The sequence below is a fragment of the Euprymna scolopes genome, chromosome 20, assembly GCF_053919585.1.
Source record: "Euprymna scolopes isolate OS-2025 chromosome 20, ASM5391958v1, whole genome shotgun sequence".
Lineage (NCBI taxonomy): Eukaryota > Metazoa > Mollusca > Cephalopoda > Sepiida > Sepiolidae > Euprymna > Euprymna scolopes.
Genome location: NC_136501.1, coordinates 50,667,024 through 50,689,290, shown reverse-complemented (window position 1 = coordinate 50,689,290; position 22,267 = coordinate 50,667,024).

Sequence of the window (22,267 nt, the reverse complement as noted above, 5' to 3'; positions counted from 1 at the left end):
TACTTCTTCTTTACCCCTTTTTTAGTGTTTCCTTTATTATAAAAGAGTTTTAATCTTTATATTTGGTATTTTGGACTGATTTTCGTTCATTTAGACATAAAATAGAGACAAAATTACTACATTGAAAAATTGGGAAATTTTAATGTACGCGGACATGTAAGACTTTAAGGCTTTTCGCTTACTTCTTCTTTACCCCTTGTTTAGTGATTCCTGTATTATAAAAGGGTTTTAATCTTTATATTTGGTATTTTGGACTGATTTTCGTTCATTTAGACATAAAATAGAGACAAAATTACTACATTGAAAAATTGGGAAATTTTCATGTACGCGGATATGTAAGACTTTAAGGCTTTTCGCTTACTTCTTCTTTACCCCTTGTTTAGTGATTCCTGTATTATAAAAGGGTTTTAATCTTTATATGTGGTATTTTGGACTGATTTTCGTTCATTTAGACATAAAATAGAGACAAAATTACGACATTGAAAAATTGGGAAATTTTCATGTACGCGGACATGTAAGACTTTCAGGCTTTTCGCTTACTTCTCCTGTACCCCTTGTTTAGTGATTCCTGTATTATAAAAGGGTTTTAATCTTTATATGTGGTATTTTGGACTGATTTTCGTTCATTTAGACATAAAATAGAGACAAAATTACTACATTGAAAAATTGGGAAATTTTCATGTACGCGGACATGTAAGACTTTCAGGCTTTTCGCTTACTTCTTCTTTACCCCTTGTTTAGTGATTTCAGTATTATAAAAGGGTTTTAATCTTTATATGTGGTATTTTGGACTGATTTTCGTTCATTTAGACATAAAATAGAGACAAAATTACTACATTGAAAAATTGGGAAATTTTAATGTACGCGGATATGTAAGACTTTAAGGCTTTTCGCTTACTTCTTCTTTACCCATTTTTTAGTGTTTCCTTTATTATGAAAGGATTTTAATCTTTATATTTGGTACTTTGGACTGATTTTCGTTCATTTAGACATAAAATAGAGACAAAATTACTACATTGAAAAATTGGGAAATTTTCATGTACGCGAACATGTAAGACTTTCAGGCGTTTCGCTTATTTCTTCTTTACCCCTTGTTTAGTGATTCCTGTATTATAAAAGGGTTTTAATCTTTATATTTGGTATTTTGGACTGATTTTCGTTCATTTAGACATAAAATAGAGACAAAATTACTACATTGAAAAATTGGGAAATTTTAATGTACGCGGATATGTAAGACTTTAAGGCTTTTCGCTTACTTCTTCTTTACCCCTTGTTTAGTGATTCCTGTATTATAAAAGGGTTTTAATCTTTATATGTGGTATTTTGGACTGATTTTCGTTCATTTAGACATAAAATAGAGACAAAATTACGACATTGAAAAATTGGGAAATTTTCATGTACGCGGACATGTAAGACTTTCAGGCTTTTCGCTCACTTCTTCTTTACCCCTTTTTTTGTGATTCCTGTATTATAAAAGGGTTTTAATCTTTATATTTGGTATTTTGGACTGATTTTCGTTCATTTAGACATGAAATAGAGACAAAATTACTACATTGAAAAATTGGGAAATTTTCATGTACGCGGACATGTAAGAATTTAAGGCTTTTCGCTTACTTCTTCTTTACCCCTTTTTTAGTGTTTCCTTTATTATGAAAGGATTTTAATCTTTATATGTGGTACTTTGGACTGATTTTCGTTCATTTAGACATAAAATAGAGACAAAATTACTACATTGAAAAATTGGGAAATTTTCATGTACGCGGACATGTAAGACTTTCAGGCGTTTCGCTTACTTCTTCTTTACCCTTGTTTAGTGATTCCTGTATTATAAAAGGGTTTTAATCTTTATATTTGGTATTTTGGACTGATTTTCGTTCATTTAGACATAAAATAGAGACAAAATTACTACATTGAAAAATTGGGAAATTTTCATGTACGCGGACATGTAAGACTTTAAGGCTTTTCGCTCACTTCTTCTTTACCACTTGTTTAGTGATTTCAGTATTATAAAAGCGTTTTAATCTTTATATTTGGTATTTTGGACTGATTTTCGTTCATTTAGACATAAAAAAGACAAAATTACTACATTGAAAAATTGGGAAATTTTCATGTACGCGGACATGTAAGACTTTAAGGCTTTTCGCTTACTTCTTCTTTACCCCTTTTTTAGTGTTTCCTTTATTATAAAAGGGTTTTAATCTTTATATTTGGAATTTTGGACTGATTTTCGTTCATTTAGACATAAAATAGAGACAAAATTACTACATTGAAAAATTGGGTAATTTTCATGTACGCGGACATGTAAGACTTTAAGGCTTTTTGCTCACTTCTTCTTTACCCCTTGTTTAGTGATTTCAGTATTATAAAAGCGTTTTAATCTTTATATTTGGTATTTTGGACTGATTTTCGTTCATTTAGACATAAAATAGAGACAAAATTACTACATTGAAAAATTGGGAAATTTTCATGTACGCGGACATGTAAGACTTTAAGGCTTTTCGCTTACTTCTTCTTTACCCCTTGTTTAGTTATTTCTGTATTATAAAAGGGTTTTAACCTTTATATTTGGTATTTTGGACTGATTTTCGTTCATTTAGCCATAAAATAGAGATAAAATTACTACATTGAAAAATTGAGAAATTTTCATGTACGCGGATATGTAAGACTTTAAGGCTTTTCGCTTACTTCTTCTTTACCCCTTGTTTAGTGATTCCTGTATTATAAAAGGGTTTTAATCTTTATATGTGGTATTTTGGACTGATTTTCGTTCATTTAGACATAAAATAGAGACAAAATTACGACATTGAAAAATTGGGAAATTTTCATGTACGCGGACATGTAAGACTTTAAGGCTTTTCGCTCACTTCTTCTTTACCCCTTGTTTAGTGATTCCTGTATTATAAAAGGGTTTTAATCTTTATATTTGGTATTTTGGACTGATTTTCGTTCATTTAGACATGAAATAGAGACAAAATTACTACATTGAAAAATTGGGAAATTTTCATGTACGCGGACATGTAAGACTTTAAGGCTTTTCGCTTACTTCTTCTTTACCCCTTTTTTAGTGTTTCCTCTATTATAAAAGAGTTTTAATCTTTATATTTAGTATTTTGGACTGATTTTCGTTCATTTAGACATAAAATAGAGACAAAATTACTACATTGAAAAATTGGGAAATTTTCATGTACGCGGACATGTAAGACTTTAAGGCTTTTCGCTTACTTCTTCTGTACCCCTTGTTTAGTGATTCCTGTATTATACAAGGGTTTTAATCTTTATATTTGGTATTTCGGACTGATTTTCGTTCATTTAGACATAAAATAGAGACAAAATTACTACATTGAAAAATATGGAAATTTTCATGTACGCGGATATGTAAGACTTTAAGGCGTTTCGCTTACTTCTTCTTTACCCCTTGTTTAGTGATTCCTGTATTATAAAAGGGTTTTAATCTTTATATGTGGTATTTTGGACTGATTTTCGTTCAGTTAGACATAAAATGGAGACAAAATTACGACATTGAAAAATTGGGAAATTTTCATGTACGCGGACATGTAAGACTTTCAGGCTTTTCGCTCACTTCTTCTTTACCCCTTGTTTAGTGATTCCTGTATTATAAAAGGGTTTTAATCTTTATATTTGGTATTTTGGACTGATTTTCGTTCATTTAGACATGAAATAGAGACAAAATTACTACATTGAAAAATTGGGAAATTTTCATGTACGCGGTCATGTAAGAATTTAAGGCTTTTCGCTTACTTCTTCTTTACCCCTTTTTTAGTGTTTCCTTTATTATAAAAGTGTTTTAATCTTTATAGTTGGTATTTTGGACTGATTTTCGTTCATTTAGACATAAAATAAAGACAAAATTACGACATTGAAAAATTGGGAAATTTTCATGTACGCGGACATGTAAGACTTTAAGGCTTTTCGCTTACTTCTTCTTTACCCCTTTTTTAGTGTTTCCTTTATTATAAAAGAGTTTTAATCTTTATATTTGGTATTTTGGACTGATTTTCGTTCATTTAGACATAAAATAGAGACAAAATTACTACATTGAAAAATTGGGAAATTTTAATGTACGCGGACATTTAAGACTTTAAGGCTTTTCGCTTACTTCTTCTTTACCCCTTGTTTAGTGATTCCTGTATTATAAAAGGGTTTTAATCTTTATATTTGGTATTTTGGACTGATTTTCGTTCATTTAGACATAAAATAGAGACAAAATTACTACATTGAAAAATTGGGAAATTTTAATGTACGCGGATATGTAAGACTTTAAGGCTTTTCGCTTACTTCTTCTTTACCCCTTGTTTAGTGATTCCTGTATTATAAAAGGGTTTTAATCTTTATATGTGGTATTTTGGACTGATTTTCGTTCATTTAGACATAAAATAGAGACAAAATTACGACATTGAAAAATTGGGAAATTTTCATGTACGCGGACATGTAAGACTTTCAGGCTTTTCGCTCACTTCTTCTTTACCCCTTGTTTAGTGATTCCTGTATTATAAAAGGGTTTTAATCTTTATATTTGGTATTTTGGACTGATTTTCGTTCATTTAGACATGAAATAGAGACAAAATTACTACATTGAAAAATTGGGAAATTTTCATGTACGCGGACATGTAAGACTTTAAGGCTTTTCGCTTACTTCTTCTTTACCCCTTTTTTAGTGTTTCCTTTATTATGAAAGGATTTTAATCTTTATATGTGGTACTTTGGACTGATTTTCGTTCATTTAGACATAAAATAGAGACAAAATTACTACATTGAAAAATTGGGAAATTTTCATGTACGCGGACATGTAAGACTTTCAGGCGTTTCGCTTACTTCTTCTTTACCCCTTGTTTAGTGATTCCTGTATTATAAAAGGGTTTTAATCTTTATATTTGGTATTTTGGACTGATTTTCGTTCATTTAGACATAAAATAGAGACAAAATTACTACATTGAAAAATTGGGAAATTTTCATGTACGCGGACATGTAAGACTTTAAGGCTTTTCGCTCACTTCTTCTTTACCACTTGTTTAGTGATTTCAGTATTATAAAAGCGTTTTAATCTTTATATTTGGTATTTTGGACTGATTTTCGTTCATTTAGACATAAAAAAGACAAAATTACTACATTGAAAAATTGGGAAATTTTCATGTACGCGGACATGTAAGACTTTAAGGCTTTTCGCTTACTTCTTCTTTACCCCTTTTTTAGTGTTTCCTTTATTATAAAAGGGTTTTAATCTTTATATTTGGAATTTTGGACTGATTTTCGTTCATTTAGACATAAAATAGAGACAAAATTACTACATTGAAAAATTGGGAAATTTTAATGTACGCGGACATTTAAGACTTTAAGGCTTTTCGCTTACTTCTTCTTTACCCCTTGTTTAGTGATTCCTGTATTATAAAAGGGTTTTAATCTTTATATTTGGTATTTTGGACTGATTTTCGTTCATTTAGACATAAAATAGAGACAAAATTACTACATTGAAAAATTGGGAAATTTTAATGTACGCGGATATGTAAGACTTTAAGGCTTTTCGCTTACTTCTTCTTTACCCCTTGTTTAGTGATTCCTGTATTATAAAAGGGTTTTAATCTTTATATGTGGTATTTTGGACTGATTTTCGTTCATTTAGACATAAAATAGAGACAAAATTACGACATTGAAAAATTGGGAAATTTTCATGTACGCGGACATGTAAGACTTTCAGGCTTTTCGCTCACTTCTTCTTTACCCCTTGTTTAGTGATTCCTGTATTATAAACGGGTTTTAATCTTTATATTTGGTATTTTGGACTGATTTTCGTTCATTTAGACATGAAATAGAGACAAAATTACTACATTGAAAAATTGGGAAATTTTCATGTACGCGGACATGTAAGACTTTAAGGCTTTTCGCTTACTTCTTCTTTACCCCTTTTTTAGTGTTTCCTTTATTATGAAAGGATTTTAATCTTTATATGTGGTACTTTGGACTGATTTTCGTTCATTTAGACATAAAATAGAGACAAAATTACTACATTGAAAAATTGGGAAATTTTCATGTACGCGGACATGTAAGACTTTCAGGCGTTTCGCTTACTTCTTCTTTACCCCTTGTTTAGTTATTCCTGTATTATAAAAGGGTTTTAATCTTTATATTTGGTATTTTGGACTGATTTTCGTTCATTTAGACATAAAATAGAGACAAAATTACTACATTGAAAAATTGGGAAATTTTCATGTACGCGGACATGTAAGACTTTAAGGCTTTTCGCTCACTTCTTCTTTACCACTTGTTTAGTGATTTCAGTATTATAAAAGCGTTTTAATCTTTATATTTGGTATTTTGGACTGATTTTCGTTCATTTAGACATAAAAAAGACAAAATTACTACATTGAAAAATTGGGAAATTTTCATGTACGCGGACATGTAAGACTTTAAGGCTTTTCGCTTACTTCTTCTTTACCCCTTTTTTAGTGTTTCCTTTATTATAAAAGGGTTTTAATCTTTATATTTGGAATTTTGGACTGATTTTCGTTCATTTAGACATAAAATAGAGACAAAATTACTACATTGAAAAATTGGGTAATTTTCATGTACGCGGACATGTAAGACTTTAAGGCTTTTCGCTTACTTCTTCTTTACCCCTTTTTTAGTGTTTCCTCTATTATAAAAGAGTTTTAATCTTTATATTTAGTATTTTGGACTGATTTTCGTTCATTTAGACATAAAATAGAGACAAAATTACTACATTGAAAAATTGGGAAATTTTCATGTACGCGGACATGTAAGACTTTAAGGCTTTTCGCTTACTTCTTCTTTACCCCTTGTTTAGTGATTCCTGTATTATAAAAGGGTTTTAATCTTTATATGTGGTATTTTGGACTGATTTTCGTTCAGTTAGACATAAAATGGAGACAAAATTACGACATTGAAAAATTGGGAAATTTTCATGTACGCGGACATGTAAGACTTTCAGGCTTTTCGCTCACTTCTTCTTTACCCCTTGTTTAGTGATTCCTGTATTATAAAAGGGTTTTAATCTTTATATTTGGTATTTTGGACTGATTTTCGTTCATTTAGACATGAAATAGAGACAAAATTACTACATTGAAAAATTGGGAAATTTTCATGTACGCGGTCATGTAAGAATTTAAGGCTTTTCGCTTACTTCTTCTTTACCCCTTTTTTAGTGTTTCCTTTATTATAAAAGTGTTTTAATCTTTATAGTTGGTATTTTGGACTGATTTTCGTTCATTTAGACATAAAATAAAGACAAAATTACTACATTGAAAAATTGGGAAATTTTCATGTACGCGGACATGTAAGACTTTAAGGCTTTTCGCTTACTTCTTCTTTACCCCTTTTTTAGTGTTTCCTTTATTATAAAAGAGTTTTAATCTTTATATTTGGTATTTTGGACTGATTTTCGTTCATTTAGACATAAAATAGAGACAAAATTACTACATTGAAAAATTGGGAAATTTTAATGTACGCGGACATGTAAGACTTTAAGGCTTTTCGCTTACTTCTTCTTTACCCCTTGTTTAGTGATTCCTGTATTATAAAAGGGTTTTAATCTTTATATTTGGTATTTTGGACTGATTTTCGTTCATTTAGACATAAAATAGAGACAAAATTACTACATTGAAAAATTGGGAAATTTTCATGTACGCGGATATGTAAGACTTTAAGGCTTTTCGCTTACTTCTTCTTTACCCCTTGTTTAGTGATTCCTGTATTATAAAAGGGTTTTAATCTTTATATGTGGTATTTTGGACTGATTTTCGTTCATTTAGACATAAAATAGAGACAAAATAACGACATTGAAAAATTGGGAAATTTTCATGTACGCGGACATGAAAGACTTTCAGGCTTTTCGCTTACTTCTTCTGTACCCCTTGTTTAGTGATTCCTGTATTATAAAAGGGTTTTAATCTTTATATGTGGTATTTCGGGCTGATTTTCGTTCATTTAGACATAAAATAGAGACAAAATTACGACATTGAAAAATTGGGAAATTTTCATGTACGCGGACATGTAAGACTTTCAGGCTTTTCGCTCACTTCTTCTTTACCCCTTGTTTAGTGATTCCTGTATTATAAAAGGGTTTTAATCTTTATATTTGGTATTTTGGACTGATTTTCGTTCATTTAGACATGAAATAGAGACAAAATTACTACATTGAAAAATTGGGAAATTTTCATGTACGCGGACATGTAAGACTTTAAGGCTTTTCGCTTACTTCTTCTTTACCCCTTTTTTAGTGTTTCCTCTATTATAAAAGAGTTTTAATCTTTATATTTAGTATTTTCAACTGATTTTCGTTCATTTAGACATAAAATAGAGACAAAATTACTACATTGAAAAATTGGGAAATTTTCATGTACGCGGACATGTAAGACTTTCAGGCGTTTCGCTTACTTCTTCTGTACCCCTTGTTTAGTGATTCCTGTATTATACAAGGGTTTTAATCTTTATATTTGGTATTTCGGACTGATTTTCGTTCATTTAGACATAAAATAGAGACAAAATTACTACATTGAAAAATTGGGAAATTTTCATGTACGCGGATATGTAAGACTTTAAGGCGTTTCGCTTACTTCTTCTTTACCCCTTGTTTAGTGATTCCTGTATTATAAAAGGGTTTTAATCTTTATATGTGGTATTTTGGACTGATTTTCGTTCAGTTAGACATAAAATGGAGACAAAATTACGACATTGAAAAATTGGGAAATTTTCATGTACGCGGACATGTAAGACTTTCAGGCTTTTCGCTCACTTCTTCTTTACCCCTTGTTTAGTGATTCCTGTATTATAAAAGGGTTTTAATCTTTATATTTGGTATTTTGGACTGATTTTCGTTCATTTAGACATGAAATAGAGACAAAATTACTACATTGAAAAATTGGGAAATTTTCATGTACGCGGTCATGTAAGAATTTAAGGCTTTTCGCTTACTTCTTCTTTACCCCTTTTTTAGTGTTTCCTTTATTATAAAAGTGTTTTAATCTTTATAGTTGGTATTTTGGACTGATTTTCGTTCATTTAGACATAAAATAAAGACAAAATTACTACATTGAAAAATTGGGAAATTTTCATGTACGCGGACATGTAAGACTTTAAGGCTTTTCGCTTACTTCTTCTTTACCCCTTTTTTAGTGTTTCCTTTATTATAAAAGAGTTTTAATCTTTATATTTGGTATTTTGGACTGATTTTCGTTCATTTAGACATAAAATAGAGACAAAATTACTACATTGAAAAATTGGGAAATTTTAATGTACGCGGACATGTAAGACTTTAAGGCTTTTCGCTTACTTCTTCTTTACCCCTTGTTTAGTGATTCCTGTATTATAAAAGGGTTTTAATCTTTATATTTGGTATTTTGGACTGATTTTCGTTCATTTAGACATAAAATAGAGACAAAATTACTACATTGAAAAATTGGGAAATTTTCATGTACGCGGATATGTAAGACTTTAAGGCTTTTCGCTTACTTCTTCTTTACCCCTTGTTTAGTGATTCCTGTATTATAAAAGGGTTTTAATCTTTATATGTGGTATTTTGGACTGATTTTCGTTCATTTAGACATAAAATAGAGACAAAATAACGACATTGAAAAATTGGGAAATTTTCATGTACGCGGACATGAAAGACTTTCAGGCTTTTCGCTTACTTCTTCTGTACCCCTTGTTTAGTGATTCCTGTATTATAAAAGGGTTTTAATCTTTATATGTGGTATTTCGGGCTGATTTTCGTTCATTTAGACATAAAATAGAGACAAAATTACGACATTGAAAAATTGGGAAATTTTCATGTACGCGGACATGTAAGACTTTCAGGCTTTTCGCTCACTTCTTCTTTACCCCTTGTTTAGTGATTCCTGTATTATAAAAGGGTTTTAATCTTTATATTTGGTATTTTGGACTGATTTTCGTTCATTTAGACATGAAATAGAGACAAAATTACTACATTGAAAAATTGGGAAATTTTCATGTACGCGGACATGTAAGACTTTAAGGCTTTTCGCTTACTTCTTCTTTACCCCTTTTTTAGTGTTTCCTCTATTATAAAAGAGTTTTAATCTTTATATTTAGTATTTTCAACTGATTTTCGTTCATTTAGACATAAAATAGAGACAAAATTACTACATTGAAAAATTGGGAAATTTTCATGTACGCGGACATGTAAGACTTTCAGGCGTTTCGCTTACTTCTTCTGTACCCCTTGTTTAGTGATTCCTGTATTATACAAGGGTTTTAATCTTTATATTTGGTATTTCGGACTGATTTTCGTTCATTTAGACATAAAATAGAGACAAAATTACTACATTGAAAAATTGGGAAATTTTCATGTACGCGGATATGTAAGACTTTAAGGCGTTTCGCTTACTTCTTCTTTACCCCTTGTTTAGTGATTCCTGTATTATAAAAGGGTTTTAATCTTTATATGTGGTATTTTGGACTGATTTTCGTTCAGTTAGACATAAAATGGAGACAAAATTACGACATTGAAAAATTGGGAAATTTTCATGTACGCGGACATGTAAGACTTTCAGGCTTTTCGCTCACTTCTTCTTTACCCCTTGTTTAGTGATTCCTGTATTATAAAAGGGTTTTAATCTTTATATTTGGTATTTTGGACTGATTTTCGTTCATTTAGACATGAAATAGAGACAAAATTACTACATTGAAAAATTGGGAAATTTTCATGTACGCGGTCATGTAAGAATTTAAGGCTTTTCGCTTACTTCTTCTTTACCCCTTTTTTAGTGTCTCCTTTATTATAAAAGTGTTTTAATCTTTATAGTTGGTATTTTGGACTGATTTTCGTTCATTTAGACATAAAATAAAGACAAAATTACTACATTGAAAAATTGGGAAATTTTCATGTACGCGGACATGTAAGACTTTAAGGCTTTTCGCTCACTTCTTCTTTACCCCTTTTTTAGTGTTTCCTTTATTATAAAAGAGTTTTAATCTTTATATTTGGTATTTTGGACTGATTTTCGTTCATTTAGACATAAAATAGAGACAAAATTACTACATTGAAAAATTGGGAAATTTTAATGTACGCGGACATGTAAGACTTTAAGGCTTTTCGCTTACTTCTTCTTTACCCCTTGTTTAGTGATTCCTGTATTATAAAAGGGTTTTAATCTTTATATTTGGTATTTTGGACTGATTTTCGTTCATTTAGACATAAAATAGAGACAAAATTACTACATTGAAAAATTGGGAAATTTTCATGTACGCGGATATGTAAGACTTTAAGGCTTTTCGCTTACTTCTTCTTTACCCCTTGTTTAGTGATTCCTGTATTATAAAAGGGTTTTAATCTTTATATGTGGTATTTTGGACTGATTTTCGTTCATTTAGACATAAAATAGAGACAAAATAACGACATTGAAAAATTGGGAAATTTTCATGTACGCGGACATGAAAGACTTTCAGGCTTTTCGCTTACTTCTTCTGTACCCCTTGTTTAGTGATTCCTGTATTATAAAAGGGTTTTAATCTTTATATGTGGTATTTTGGGCTGATTTTCGTTCATTTAGACATAAAATAGAGACAAAATTACTACATTGAAAAATTGGGAAATTTTCATGTACGCGGACATGTAAGACTTTCAGGCTTTTCGCTCACTTCTTCTTTACCCCTTTTTTAGTGATTCCTGTATTATAAAAGGGTTTTAATCTTTATATTTGGTATTTTGGACTGATTTTCGTTCATTTAGACATGAAATAGAGACAAAATTACTACATTGAAAAATTGGGTAATTTTCATGTACGCGGACATGTAAGACTTTAAGGCTTTTAGCTCACTTCTTCTTTACCCCTTGTTTAGTGATTTCAGTATTATAAAAGCGTTTTAATCTTTATATTTGGTATTTTGGACTGATTTTCGTTCATTTAGACATAAAATAGAGACAAAATTACTACATATAAAAATTGGGAAATTTTCATGTACGCGGACATGTAAGACTTTCAGGCTTTTCGCTCACTTCTTCTTTACCCCTTTTTTAGTGATTCCTGTATTATAAAAGGGTTTTAATCTTTATATTTGGTATTTTGGACTGATTTTCGTTCATTTAGACATAAAATAGAGACAAAATTACTACATTGAAAAATTGGGAAATTTTCATGTACGCGGACATGTAAGACTTTCAGGCTTTTCGCTCACTTCTTCTTTACCCCTTTTTTAGTGATTCCTGTATTATAAAAGGGTTTTAATCTTTATATTTGGTATTTTGGACTGATTTTCGTTCATTTAGACATGAAATAGAGACAAAATTACTACATTGAAAAATTGGGTAATTTTCATGTACGCGGACATGTAAGACTTTAAGGCTTTTTGCTCACTTCTTCTTTACCCCTTGTTTAGTGATTTCAGTATTATAAAAGCGTTTTAATCTTTATATTTGGTATTTTGGACTGATTTTCGTTCATTTAGACATAAAATAGAGACAAAATTACTACATTGAAAAATTGGAAAATTTTCATGTACGCGGACATGTAAGACTTTCAGGCTTTTCGCTCACTTCTTCTTTACCCCTTTTTTTGTGATTCCTGTATTATAAAAGGGTTTTAATCTTTATATTTGGTATTTTGGACTGATTTTCGTTCATTTAGACATAAAATAGAGACAAAATTACTACATTGAAAAATTGGGAAATTTTCATGTACGCGGACATGTAAGACTTTAAGGCGTTTCGCTTACTTCTTCTGTACCCCTTGTTTATAGATTCCTGTATTATACAAGGGTTTTAATCTTTATATTTGGTATTTCGGACTGATTTTCGTTCATTTAGACATAAAATAGAGACAAAATTACTACATTGAAAAATTGGGAAATTTTCATGTACGCGGATATGTAAGACTTTAAGGCGTTTCGCTTACTTCTTCTTTACCCCTTGTTTAGTGATTCCTGTATTATAAAAGGGTTTTAATCTTTATATGTGGTATTTTGGACTGATTTTCGTTCAGTTAGACATAAAATGGAGACAAAATTACGACATTGAAAAATTGGGAAATTTTCATGTACGCGGACATGTAAGACTTTCAGGCTTTTCGCTCACTTCTTCTTTACCCCTTGTTTAGTGATTCCTGTATTATAAAAGGGTTTTAATCTTTATATTTGGTATTTTGGACTGATTTTCGTTCATTTAGACATGAAATAGAGACAAAATTACTACATTGAAAAATTGGGAAATTTTCATGTACGCGGTCATGTAAGAATTTAAGGCTTTTCGCTTACTTCTTCTTTACCCCTTTTTTAGTGTTTCCTTTATTATAAAAGTGTTTTAATCTTTATAGTTGGTATTTTGGACTGATTTTCGTTCATTTAGACATAAAATAAAGACAAAATTACTACATTGAAAAATTGGGAAATTTTCATGTACGCGGACATGTAAGACTTTAAGGCTTTTCGCTTACTTCTTCTTTACCCCTTTTTTAGTGTTTCCTTTATTATAAAAGAGTTTTAATCTTTATATTTGGTATTTTGGACTGATTTTCGTTCATTTAGACATAAAATAGAGACAAAATTACTACATTGAAAAATTGGGAAATTTTAATGTACGCGGACATGTAAGACTTTAAGGCTTTTCGCTTACTTCTTCTTTACCCCTTGTTTAGTGATTCCTGTATTATAAAAGGGTTTTAATCTTTATATTTGGTATTTTGGACTGATTTTCGTTCATTTAGACATAAAATAGAGACAAAATTACTACATTGAAAAATTGGGAAATTTTCATGTACGCGGATATGTAAGACTTTAAGGCTTTTCGCTTACTTCTTCTTTACCCCTTGTTTAGTGATTCCTGTATTATAAAAGGGTTTTAATCTTTATATGTGGTATTTTGGACTGATTTTCGTTCATTTAGACATAAAATAGAGACAAAATAACGACATTGAAAAATTGGGAAATTTTCATGTACGCGGACATGAAAGACTTTCAGGCTTTTCGCTTACTTCTTCTGTACCCCTTGTTTAGTGATTCCTGTATTATAAAAGGGTTTTAATCTTTATATGTGGTATTTCGGGCTGATTTTCGTTCATTTAGACATAAAATAGAGACAAAATTACGACATTGAAAAATTGGGAAATTTTCATGTACGCGGACATGTAAGACTTTCAGGCTTTTCGCTCACTTCTTCTTTACCCCTTGTTTAGTGATTCCTGTATTATAAAAGGGTTTTAATCTTTATATTTGGTATTTTGGACTGATTTTCGTTCATTTAGACATGAAATAGAGACAAAATTACTACATTGAAAAATTGGGAAATTTTCATGTACGCGGACATGTAAGACTTTAAGGCTTTTCGCTTACTTCTTCTTTACCCCTTTTTTAGTGTTTCCTCTATTATAAAAGAGTTTTAATCTTTATATTTAGTATTTTCAACTGATTTTCGTTCATTTAGACATAAAATAGAGACAAAATTACTACATTGAAAAATTGGGAAATTTTCATGTACGCGGACATGTAAGACTTTCAGGCGTTTCGCTTACTTCTTCTGTACCCCTTGTTTAGTGATTCCTGTATTATACAAGGGTTTTAATCTTTATATTTGGTATTTCGGACTGATTTTCGTTCATTTAGACATAAAATAGAGACAAAATTACTACATTGAAAAATTGGGAAATTTTCATGTACGCGGATATGTAAGACTTTAAGGCGTTTCGCTTACTTCTTCTTTACCCCTTGTTTAGTGATTCCTGTATTATAAAAGGGTTTTAATCTTTATATGTGGTATTTTGGACTGATTTTCGTTCAGTTAGACATAAAATGGAGACAAAATTACGACATTGAAAAATTGGGAAATTTTCATGTACGCGGACATGTAAGACTTTCAGGCTTTTCGCTCACTTCTTCTTTACCCCTTGTTTAGTGATTCCTGTATTATAAAAGGGTTTTAATCTTTATATTTGGTATTTTGGACTGATTTTCGTTCATTTAGACATGAAATAGAGACAAAATTACTACATTGAAAAATTGGGAAATTTTCATGTACGCGGTCATGTAAGAATTTAAGGCTTTTCGCTTACTTCTTCTTTACCCCTTTTTTAGTGTTTCCTTTATTATAAAAGTGTTTTAATCTTTATAGTTGGTATTTTGGACTGATTTTCGTTCATTTAGACATAAAATAAAGACAAAATTACTACATTGAAAAATTGGGAAATTTTCATGTACGCGGACATGTAAGACTTTAAGGCTTTTCGCTTACTTCTTCTTTACCCCTTTTTTAGTGTTTCCTTTATTATAAAAGAGTTTTAATCTTTATATTTGGTATTTTGGACTGATTTTCGTTCATTTAGACATAAAATAGAGACAAAATTACTACATTGAAAAATTGGGAAATTTTAATGTACGCGGACATGTAAGACTTTAAGGCTTTTCGCTTACTTCTTCTTTACCCCTTGTTTAGTGATTCCTGTATTATAAAAGGGTTTTAATCTTTATATTTGGTATTTTGGACTGATTTTCGTTCATTTAGACATAAAATAGAGACAAAATTACTACATTGAAAAATTGGGAAATTTTCATGTACGCGGATATGTAAGACTTTAAGGCTTTTCGCTTACTTCTTCTTTACCCCTTGTTTAGTGATTCCTGTATTATAAAAGGGTTTTAATCTTTATATGTGGTATTTTGGACTGATTTTCGTTCATTTAGACATAAAATAGAGACAAAATAACGACATTGAAAAATTGGGAAATTTTCATGTACGCGGACATGAAAGACTTTCAGGCTTTTCGCTTACTTCTTCTGTACCCCTTGTTTAGTGATTCCTGTATTATAAAAGGGTTTTAATCTTTATATGTGGTATTTCGGGCTGATTTTCGTTCATTTAGACATAAAATAGAGACAAAATTACGACATTGAAAAATTGGGAAATTTTCATGTACGCGGACATGTAAGACTTTCAGGCTTTTCGCTCACTTCTTCTTTACCCCTTGTTTAGTGATTCCTGTATTATAAAAGGGTTTTAATCTTTATATTTGGTATTTTGGACTGATTTTCGTTCATTTAGACATGAAATAGAGACAAAATTACTACATTGAAAAATTGGGAAATTTTCATGTACGCGGACATGTAAGACTTTAAGGCTTTTCGCTTACTTCTTCTTTACCCCTTTTTTAGTGTTTCCTCTATTATAAAAGAGTTTTAATCTTTATATTTAGTATTTTCAACTGATTTTCGTTCATTTAGACATAAAATAGAGACAAAATTACTACATTGAAAAATTGGGAAATTTTCATGTACGCGGACATGTAAGACTTTCAGGCGTTTCGCTTACTTCTTCTGTACCCCTTGTTTAGTGATTCCTGTATTATACAAGGGTTTTAATCTTTATATTTGGTATTTCGGACTGATTTTCGTTCATTTAGACATAAAATAGAGACAAAATTACTACATTGAAAAATTGGGAAATTTTCATGTACGCGGATATGTAAGACTTTAAGGCGTTTCGCTTACTTCTTCTTTACCCCTTGTTTAGTGATTCCTGTATTATAAAAGGGTTTTAATCTTTATATGTGGTATTTTGGACTGATTTTCGTTCAGTTAGACATAAAATGGAGACAAAATTACGACATTGAAAAATTGGGAAATTTTCATGTACGCGGACATGTAAGACTTTCAGGCTTTTCGCTCACTTCTTCTTTACCCCTTGTTTAGTGATTCCTGTATTATAAAAGGGTTTTAATCTTTATATTTGGTATTTTGGACTGATTTTCGTTCATTTAGACATGAAATAGAGACAAAATTACTACATTGAAAAATTGGGAAATTTTCATGTACGCGGTCATGTAAGAATTTAAGGCTTTTCGCTTACTTCTTCTTTACCCCTTTTTTAGTGTTTCCTTTATTATAAAAGTGTTTTAATCTTTATAGTTGGTATTTTGGACTGATTTTCGTTCATTTAGACATAAAATAAAGACAAAATTACTACATTGAAAAATTGGGAAATTTTCATGTACGCGGACATGTAAGACTTTAAGGCTTTTCGCTCACTTCTTCTTTACCCCTTTTTTAGTGTTTCCTTTATTATAAAAGAGTTTTAATCTTTATATTTGGTATTTTGGACTGATTTTCGTTCATTTAGACATAAAATAGAGACAAAATTACTACATTGAAAAATTGGGAAATTTTAATGTACGCGGACATGTAAGACTTTAAGGCTTTTCGCTTACTTCTTCTTTACCCCTTGTTTAGTGATTCCTGTATTATAAAAGGGTTTTAATCTTTATATTTGGTATTTTGGACTGATTTTCGTTCATTTAGACATAAAATAGAGACAAAATTACTACATTGAAAAATTGGGAAATTTTCATGTACGCGGATATGTAAGACTTTAAGGCTTTTCGCTTACTTCTTCTTTACCCCTTGTTTAGTGATTCCTGTATTATAAAAGGGTTTTAATCTTTATATGTGGTATTTTGGACTGATTTTCGTTCATTTAGACATAAAATAGAGACAAAATAACGACATTGAAAAATTGGGAAATTTTCATGTACGCGGACATGAAAGACTTTCAGGCTTTTCGCTTACTTCTTCTGTACCCCTTGTTTAGTGATTCCTGTATTATAAAAGGGTTTTAATCTTTATATGTGGTATTTTGGGCTGATTTTCGTTCATTTAGACATAAAATAGAGACAAAATTACTACATTGAAAAATTGGGAAATTTTCATGTACGCGGACATGTAAGACTTTCAGGCTTTTCGCTCACTTCTTCTTTACCCCTTTTTTAGTGATTCCTGTATTATAAAAGGGTTTTAATCTTTATATTTGGTATTTTGGACTGATTTTCGTTCATTTAGACATGAAATAGAGACAAAATTACTACATTGAAAAATTGGGTAATTTTCATGTACGCGGACATGTAAGACTTTAAGGCTTTTAGCTCACTTCTTCTTTACCCCTTGTTTAGTGATTTCAGTATTATAAAAGCGTTTTAATCTTTATATTTGGTATTTTGGACTGATTTTCGTTCATTTAGACATAAAATAGAGACAAAATTACTACATATAAAAATTGGGAAATTTTCATGTACGCGGACATGTAAGACTTTCAGGCTTTTCGCTCACTTCTTCTTTACCCCTTTTTTAGTGATTCCTGTATTATAAAAGGGTTTTAATCTTTATATTTGGTATTTTGGACTGATTTTCGTTCATTTAGACATAAAATAGAGACAAAATTACTACATTGAAAAATTGGGAAATTTTCATGTACGCGGACATGTAAGACTTTCAGGCTTTTCGCTCACTTCTTCTTTACCCCTTTTTTAGTGATTCCTGTATTATAAAAGGGTTTTAATCTTTATATTTGGTATTTTGGACTGATTTTCGTTCATTTAGACATGAAATAGAGACAAAATTACTACATTGAAAAATTGGGTAATTTTCATGTACGCGGACATGTAAGACTTTAAGGCTTTTTGCTCACTTCTTCTTTACCCCTTGTTTAGTGATTTCAGTATTATAAAAGCGTTTTAATCTTTATATTTGGTATTTTGGACTGATTTTCGTTCATTTAGACATAAAATAGAGACAAAATTACTACATTGAAAAATTGGAAAATTTTCATGTACGCGGACATGTAAGACTTTAAGGCTTTTCGCTTACTTCTTCTTTACCCCTTGTTTAGTGATTCCTGTATTATAAAAGGGTTTTAATCTTTATATGTGGTATTTTGGACTGATTTTCGTTCATTTAGACATAAAATAGAGACAAAATTACTACATTGAAAAATTGGGAAATTTTCATGTACGCGGACATGTAAGACTTTCAGGCTTTTCGCTCACTTCTTCTTTACCCCTTTTTTTGTGATTCCTGTATTATAAAAGGGTTTTAATCTTTATATTTGGTATTTTGGACTGATTTTCGTTCATTTAGACATAAAATAGAGACAAAATTACTACATTGAAAAATTGGGAAATTTTCATGTACGCGGACATGTAAGACTTTAAGGCGTTTCGCTTACTTCTTCTGTACCCCTTGTTTATAGATTCCTGTATTATACAAGGGTTTTAATCTTTATATTTGGTATTTCGGACTGATTTTCGTTCATTTAGACATAAAATAGAGACAAAATTACTACATTGAAAAATTGGGAAATTTTCATGTACGCGGATATGTAAGACTTTAAGGCGTTTCGCTTACTTCTTCTTTACCCCTTGTTTAGTGATTCCTGTATTATAAAAGGGTTTTAATCTTTATATGTGGTATTTTGGACTGATTTTCGTTCAGTTAGACATAAAATGGAGACAAAATTACGACATTGAAAAATTGGGAAATTTTCATGTACGCGGACATGTAAGACTTTCAGGCTTTTCGCTCACTTCTTCTTTACCCCTTGTTTAGTGATTCCTGTATTATAAAAGGGTTTTAATCTTTATATTTGGTATTTTGGACTGATTTTCGTTCATTTAGACATGAAATAGAGACAAAATTACTACATTGAAAAATTGGGAAATTTTCATGTACGCGGTCATGTAAGAATTTAAGGCTTTTCGCTTACTTCTTCTTTACCCCTTTTTTAGTGTTTCCTTTATTATAAAAGTGTTTTAATCTTTATAGTTGGTATTTTGGACTGATTTTCGTTCATTTAGACATAAAATAAAGACAAAATTACTACATTGAAAAATTGGGAAATTTTCATGTACGCGGACATGTAAGACTTTAAGGCTTTTCGCTCACTTCTTCTTTACCCCTTGTTTAGTGATTTCAGTATTATAAAAGCGTTTTAATCTTGTTATTTGGTATTTTGGACTGATTTTCGTTCATTTAGACATAAAATAGAGACAAAATTACTACATTGAAAAATTGGGAAATTTTCATGTACGCGGACATGTAAGACTTTAAGGCTTTTCGCTTACTTCTTCTTTACCCCTTGTTTAGTGTTTCCTTTATTATAAAAGAGTTTTAATCTTTATATTTGGTATTTTGGACTGATTTTCGTTCATTTAGACATAAAATAGAGACAAAATTACTACATTGAAAAATTGGGAAATTTTAATGTACGCGGACATGTAAGACTTTAAGGCTTTTCGCTTACTTCTTCTTTACCCCTTGGTTAGTGATTCCTGTATTATAAAAGGGTTTTAATCTTTATATTTGGTATTTTGGGCTGATTTTCGTTCATTTAGACATAAAATAGAGACAAAATTACTACATTGAAAAATTGGGAAATTTTCATGTACGCGGATATGTAAGACTTTAAGGCTTTTCGCTTACTTCTTCTTTACCCCTTGTTTAGTGATTCCTGTATTATAAAAGGGTTTTAATCTTTATATGTGGTATTTTGGACTGATTTTCGTTCATTTAGACATAAAATAGAGACAAAATTACGACATTGAAAAATTGGGAAATTTTCATGTACGCGGACATGTAAGACTTTCAGGCTTTTCGCTTACTTCTTCTGTACCCCTTGTTTAGTGATTCCTGTATTATAAAAGGGTTTTAAGCTTTATATGTGGTATTTTGGACTGATTTTCGTTCATTTAGACATAAAATAGAGACAAAATTACTACATTGAAAAATTGGGAAATTTTCATGTACGCGCACATGTAAGACTTTATTGCTTTTCGCTCACTTCTTCTTTACCCCTTTTTTAGTGATTCCTGTATTATAAAAGGGTTTTAATCTTTATATTTGGTATTTTGGACTGATTTTCGTTCATTTAGACATAAAATAGAGACAAAATTACTACATTGAAAAATTGGGAAATTTTCATGTACGCGGACATGTAAGACTTTAAGGCTTTTCGCTTACTTCTTCTTTACCCCTTTTTTAGTGTTTCCTTTATTATAAAAGAGTTTTAATCTTTATATTTGGTATTTTGGACTGATTTTCGTTCATTTAGACATAAAATAGAGACAAAATTACTACATTGAAAAATTGGGAAATTTTCATGTACGCGGACATGTAAGACTTTAAGGCTTTTTGCTCACTTCTTCTTTACCCCTTGTTTAGTGTTTACTTTATTATAAAAGGGTTTTAATCTTTATATTTGGTATTTTGGACTGATTTTCGTTCATTTAGACATAAAATAGAGACAAAATTACTACATTGAAAAATTGGGAATTTTCATGTACGCGGACATGTAAGACTTTAAGGCTTTTCGCTTACTTCTTCTTTACCCCTTGTTTAGTGATTTCTGTATTATAAAAGGGTTTTAATCTTTATATTTGGTATTTTGGACTGATTTTCGTTCATTTAGCCATAAAATAGAGACAAAATTACTACATTGAAAAATTGGAAAATTTTCATGTACGCGGACATGTAAGACTTTAAGGCTTTTCGCTTACTTCTTCTTTACCCCTTGTTTAGTGATTCCTGTATTATAAAAGGGTTTTAATCTTTATATGTGGTATTTTGGACTGATTTTCGTTCATTTAGACATAAAATAGAGACAAAATTACTACATTGAAAAATTGGGAAATTTTCATGTACGCGGACATGTAAGACTTTCAGGCTTTTCGCTCACTTCTTCTTTACCCCTTTTTTAGTGATTCCTGTATTATAAAAGGGTTTTAATCTTTATATTTGGTATTTTGGACTGATTTTCGTTCATTTAGACATAAAATAGAGACAAAATTACTACATTGAAAAATTGGGAAATTTTCATGTACGCGGACATGTAAGACTTTAAGGCGTTTCGCTTACTTCTTCTGTACTCCTTGTTTAGTGATTCCTGTATTATACAAGGGTTTTAATCTTTATATTTGGTATTTCGGACTGATTTTCGTTCATTTAGACATAAAATAGAGACAAAATTACTACATTGAAAAATTGGGAAATTTTCATGTACGCGGATATGTAAGACTTTAAGGCGTTTCGCTTACTTCTTCTTTACCCCTTGTTTAGTGATTCCTGTATTATAAAAGGGTTTTAATCTTTATATGTGGTATTTTGGACTGATTTTCGTTCAGTTAGACATAAAATAGAGACAAAATTACGACATTGAAAAATTGGGAAATTTTCATGTACGCGGACATGTAAGACTTTCAGGCTTTTCGCTCACTTCTTCTTTACCCCTTGTTTAGTGATTCCTGTATTATAAAAGGGTTTTAATCTTTATATTTGGTATTTTGGACTGATTTTCGTTCATTTAGACATGAAATAGAGACAAAATTACTACATTGAAAAATTGGGAAATTTTCATGTACGCGGTCATGTAAGAATTTAAGGCTTTTCGCTTACTTCTTCTTTACCCCTTTTTTAGTGTTTCCTTTATTATAAAAGTGTTTTAATCTTTATAGTTGGTATTTTGGACTGA